This window comes from Amphimedon queenslandica, unplaced genomic scaffold (assembly GCF_000090795.2).
Source record: "Amphimedon queenslandica unplaced genomic scaffold, v1.1 AMPQUscaffold_13480, whole genome shotgun sequence".
Taxonomy (NCBI): Eukaryota; Metazoa; Porifera; class Demospongiae; order Haplosclerida; family Niphatidae; genus Amphimedon; species Amphimedon queenslandica.
The window spans coordinates 411,397-417,927 of record NW_003546284.1 but is presented as its reverse complement, the minus strand read 5'-3'; positions in this window follow the sequence as shown (position 1 = coordinate 417,927).

The following is a 6,531-nucleotide window of genomic DNA, read 5'->3' as shown; positions in this document are numbered from 1 at the left end:
CAGAGAGATTGTGTGGCACTGAGAGGAGGAAGGTTGTGTGGAAGCGAGAGCAGGAAGATGGTGAAGCAGTGGCACTAGAAAGATGGTGTGGCAGTGAGAGCAGGGAGATATTTGGCAGTGAGAGCATGGATGTGGTGAGGCAGTAAGAGCAGGGAGATGGTGTAGGAGTGAGGGCAGAAAGATGGTGTGTCAGTGACAGTAGAAAGATGGTGTGGCAGTCAGAGCAGTGAGATGGTTTGGCAATTAGAGCATACATATGATTTGGCAGTGACAGCAAGGAGATGGTGTGGCAGTAATAACAGCAAGATGGTGGCAGTAAGAGCATAGAGATTGTGTTGCAGTGATGGCAAGGAGATGATGAGGCACATAGAGCATGCAAGGAGTTGGTGTGGCGGTGAGAGCAGAAAGATGGTGTGGCAGCAAGAGCAGAAAGATGGTGTTGGAGTGAGAGCAGGGATAATGTGACGCAGTGAGATAGTGTGGCCGTGAGAGAGGGAGACGGGTTGGCAGTGAGATTGAGTGGCACTGAGAGCATGAAGTTAGTGTGGCAGTGACAGCAGTGATATCGTATGGCAATTAGAGAAGGAATATGATTTGGCAGTGACAGCAGGGAGATGATGTGGCAGTGATAGCAGCAAGATGGTGGCAGTAAGATCATGGAGATAGTGTTGGAGTGAGAGCAATAAGATGGTGATGCACATAGAGCAGGGAGCTGTTGTGACTGTGAGAGCAGAGATGGCAAGACCGAGGTAGCAGGGAGACGGCTTGGTGATAGTGTGGCAGTGAGAGCAGGAAAATAGTGTGGCAGTGAGAGTGGTGTGATGGTATGGCAATGAGAAGGAGACGGTGTGGTATTGAGAGCAGGGTGATGTTGCGGCAGTGAGAGTAGAAAGATCGTATAGCAAAAAGAACAGGGAGATGGTTTGGCCATGAGAGTAGGGAGATGCGGGGCAGTGAGAGGTTGGAAAATGTTTGGCAATAAGAGCAAGGAGATGGTGTGGCAATTGGTGTAGTAAAATGGTGTGGCATAGAAAAAAACGAGATAGTGTGGCAGTGACAGCAGGAAGATGGTTTGGCAGTGACAGCAGGGTGTTGGTGTGGCAGTGAGAGCTGGGAGCTGGAAAGGCAGTGAGAGCAGGGAGATAGTGAGACAGTGAAAGCAGGTAGTTGGTGTGGCAAAGAGAGCAAGTGCATAGTGGTGCAGTGGGAGCAGGGATATAGTGTGGCAGTGTGATCAATGATATGGTGAGGTTGCGAGAGGAGCGAGTAGGTGAGGCAAATGAAATGGATAGACTAAGGAACCATAGATTATAAATGATGTGTCTTCTGGGATAGTCAAGAGAAAATATACTAATACAAATTAAAACCACAAAAGTGTTGTGGTCTATATTATAGTATAATACACAACTCTTGACTCTATTCATAATATTGGAATGGAGATTGGGGATGGATGGTGGGCCCAGAAGTAAAATCTCACTCTTGCTTTATGTATGGAGTGAAGATACCATTAATAAAATCGAGCTCTTTAGAGTGGATAAGATATTCGAAGAATTTAAATAAAATTCATTATTTGAACGTATATTTACTATAGATTTATTATGATTGTGTTTGTATTGTATGTATGTACTGTACATGTATTATGCATTGGATGTTTTATAAATGTTAAGTATATGAATGTGTTTAGCTTTGTATGTACATTTATTGTGTTCCTTTGTATTATGTTTAGTGTATATATAGTCATGCATGCATATGTGTTATTGTACAATGCATGTATATGTGACCATAATTGACAAAAGGTACCTTATGGCGGGTAGGGAAATTTGTCTTTCAAGCCTAAGAAATCCAACTTCCTGAGCCCCATTTATCATAAAATTACTCCACAGGATGCAAAAAGTTACCATGAAACTTTTAGAAACAATGATTGTCTAACAAAGCACTCACAGGTTGATATTTTCCATTATAACAATCAATTTTAAAATCCGCCATAAGGGCCCTTTTGTCAATTATGGTCAGATATGTCCTTCTCTCTCTCTATCAAAAAAATCTCACTCTTCGGAGTGATGATAAGATCAATAAAATCTCACTCTTCGGAGTGATGATAAGATCAATAAAATCTCACTTTTCGGAGTGATGATAAGAACAATAAAATCACGCTCTTCGGAGTGATGACAAGATCATTATAATCACGCTCTTCAGAGTGATGACAAGATCATCATAATCACGCTCTTCGGAGTGATGACAAGATCAATAAAATCACGCTCTTCGGAGTGATAACAAGATCATTATAATCATGCTCTTCGGAGTGATGATAAGATCAATAAAATCACGCTCTTCGGAGTGATGACAAGATCAATAATAATCTCACTCTTCGGAGAGATGATAAGATTAATAATTATGTATGATAATTGTTTGTTTATGTATATTTGTGTTGTGTTAGTACATATGTAGGTCTAAATGTGCATGCTTAATATCATCATAAATAATAGTCAATAATTATGATGCTAGGAATAATACAAGTGAGGATTTATACATGTGAGCGATAAACATACGGTGGTGAAAACAATCTTAGGAATTTTTTTACACTAATACGCTTGTTGAACTGATCATCTTCCTTGACCATGGCCGACAAAGATTTATTAAGATCATTGATGACATCTTATTTATGAAATCCTTGTTTTGGCATTACCTAAGAAGTCCACAACAGTTAATGTGGCTTTTCTAACTTGCTCCCTCAATAGACAGTGTCCCTTCTCAAGGAAAGTGGTGAATGGTGCAATAGCATCCAGAACAAACGTCTGGGCTCTTGCCAATTCATTGTCAGCAGCTCAAGCTCCTGCTAAATCTCAGATTTCATAAAAGGATCCAAACATGGAGTCTTAGTACCCATGACTTTAAGAAGCGGGTGCCTCTTCCAAGCTTGCTTCCACACCTCATTTGATACACTCTGTGTAAGAGATGGTTGCAAGGATTTTGTTGGTCTCCTCCGAAACATCACGAAGATCACTAGCATCCCCACCATTGTCCTCCTCATCTGAGTTTGAATGAGTGGGTCAATGAAGATAGTCTGCCCAGCTGCTGCTGCATGAGTCATGAGTCCCTCCAGTTCCAGCTGGAGTAGTTCCAGCAGCTGTAGGATGTAAATATATACTTGTCTCTGTAGCTCCATGACGGACCTCGAAAGGGTGTTAAGTGACTGAAGTGCTTCTCTGAGTAAGGTTCTTCTTTGTTCTCATCATCTTGTTCCCTGTCATCATCTGTATTGCTGGATGACAAACAAAAGAAAGACATCGTGACATTTAGCCCATCTCTCTGACACGTGGTAAGCTAAGAAAAAGGCCAAAGAATATCGTAATTGCAGGGGCGTATTATATAGTACGGCCAGTGAGCGGACGGGCAGTACAACAGTTATGCAACTTGTTTAACTGCTGTGAGTTATAAAAACTGGCTGAATGCAACTGATGAGAGACTGAGCCTTCTGAAGTATAATCCACTTTTGCAGTCCACAAATGGTAAAATATATTCAATTCGTTTTCTTTTAGGTAGACTCAAAATCACAAATGTGTATGGTGTCATTATTATGGGTTGGTCTATATATATACTTTGGTGGTTCTCTGTAATACATAGCTTTCAGCCTCCTCATATTTCATGATTAATGACTAAATGCATCACATTTATCTTTTATAGTCTTTTGCTACACACGAGGAATGGGAGAGCAAGTGAACGTCATGTCGCAAAATCAGCTGACACTAGGTACAGTCAATGGCAATTTTAAGTTTGAGTACGAAAATGTAAAATTTTTGTTCTGTCCATAAAAAATTTATGAAGAATCAGTACTGAAGCTGTGATGCAAGGACGTGATGGAAGTCTTTGTGCCTTAACAATGCCATAAATTTCTACTCATGATTTTTGTATAATTATTGGGAACTTTTGTACTGGTATTAACAAACTTCAATGCTTGTGTCACTGCCATTTTTTATTGCGTTGAGTATGGGAAATTGCCTTATTTAAATTTTGACATGTATTTTTTCAATTAGTAGCCACAGCAACTATGATGCAAGCAGCACTTCTAATTATTACTTAGTGCATGAGGGAACAAACTTCTATCTTCCAGTTACATGCAGGGTTCACAGTAATTGTAAAACATGACTTATTAGTTATTTGAGGAAATTGTTGACATGAGTAGAGCATGGAAATGTATCATTTGAGGACTATGAAGCGTTATTAGTCCCACAATTAAAAAACAATACTATTGTAACATAAAAAGTCATTTTTCATTACTTATCTTTTGCAGATTATCTTGAAGTAGTAGAAGACTTTTTCTTAGCATATTCATACTGTGGGACAGAAAATGGTATTTTCATTTGTCAGACTTGTGTGGCAACTTGAAGCTGTTGCAGATCTTTGCTAGCATATTAGGACAGACAAGAGAATTTGAAATTTTGAATTTAGCAATTTTAACAGCATGGGTGTGGTCTTAATTTAAACCCTCCTACTTGAAACTTGCCTTAAACTTGTCTTATATGATCTCTGGTGTATTTAAAGTCATGTGATTAATTGAAAGATGTAAGGAGTGATCCAGTTCAATGCTCTCCTTAATAACTGTACTAGGCTGTTTTGGTACATATTGGCTATATTTTTTGAAGGACACCAATAATAACTGCCTTGGTGGAAGTGTGACCCTTCTTTGTAATCTAATTAACAAAAAAGGGCTCAAGTTGTGCAGCATACAAATCAGGTGTACTTCCTCCCTGTGGTAGAGGCCATCTAAAATTTGACATCACAAAAGAGCAACTAGAGCACTTCTTCAATTGCATTTTTGTTGTCCTAAATTGCCAGGCTGCTTGGAGTTTTGATTGGTACAATTAAAAGTCGAATGACAGAATACGACCTATCAGTATTAGGCTTACATTGTAGGATTAGCGACTCAGAGCTTCAAAGAATAATTGGTGATATTCGTATACTTTTTTCTAATTGTGACTCCCACCTAATAATTGGTCGTTTGCATAGACGAGGAATTAGAGTCACGCAAGGAAGCATAAGAGAATGTATGCATTTCATTGATTTTGATTGCACGACAACAAGGTCGAGGGAAGCTATTCAGAGACAAAAGTACGACGTCTCTTGCCCATTGGCACTGTGGCATATTGATGGTAACCACAAGCAGGTGAGGTAAGTGTTGCTACCTTTGTCACTATTTTATTACTTTCATCAATTTATTTTATAGGTAGTATATAGTTGTACATGCGGGTATTGATGCATTTTCTCATGTACCAGTGTACCTTCAGTGCTCAACTAACAACAAAGCAGAGACTGTGCTAAAGCTGGTTTAGGATGCTGTGTCTGAATGGCGGCTACCGTCACATGACAGCTGCGACAAGGATGGAGAGAATTATGACGTTGTGTGGTTTATGTTGACCCATCCAGGGAGGGGGACTGGAAGAGGATCTGGGATTGCTCGCAAGAGTGTCCACAATGAATGCATTGAGAGGTTATGGGGTGATGTAAATGAGGGAGTTCTTAGGTTTGATGTCATCACATGGAAGATGTACGAATACTAGATTCTGTAAATGAGAGGCATCTGTTTTATTCCACGTATTAATCACCAGTTGGATGAATGGAAACAAGCGTGGCTATTGCAATCAGTTAGTTTTGAGAATGGTGCTACTTCATTTCAGCTATGGACAAGTTAGCCGTTACAGTTTGCTGATTGTAGAGGACTATTGGAATCCGAACTATTTGAAGACATGAATTAGGTTTGTAATAATCATTACTTTAGCCTTACTGTTACAAGGATTAAACATGTGTTTCATATTGCTAGACAAGTAGCATATTGTTAATAATGCACAAAATTATGTCCCAATAATAAATACCTTTTGAGCACAGCATGGCATCACAACAACAATTTTGTAATAATTTTTGTACATTAGCATTACTGTCACTGATGCCCACATGACAAACACACACCCAGTAAAGCTTATCACAATTATTCATCAACATTATTATTGCTGCAGAAAACATTTGACTACTGAGTGAATTGGGGACACATCCCTGCTGATAAGTATGAGGGGTCTAACAAAGGTGAAGTACCAGGAACAGCTGTTCCCATTTTCCTTGACATAATTGATTTCTTAGATGCTATTGACTCATTGTCATACAGCAATCCGTATGGAATTGATTTGCATGTACAATTATTGAACTCTATAACAGAAGATGAATAATAAAAATTAATTACTATTACACATGTTAATCAATGCAAGAAACTTGAATTGAATATGTAAATAATTTATTGTAGCAAGAGTGATTATAGCAAATGAAACATGAGGAATGATTTAATTAAACAGGGTAATGTAATAACACTATGTTGGTGAAGTGCTAGGCACAATGAAGAAGACTAAATTATATACAAATATATTATAATAGTAGTTTATATTTGTCCAATGTTTGGAGCATTTAAAACTGCAAAGTTAATGAAATGCTTGAAGTCTTCATAGCCCTGTAGACTCTGGTATGATAGTTGGAAGATGGTGCACA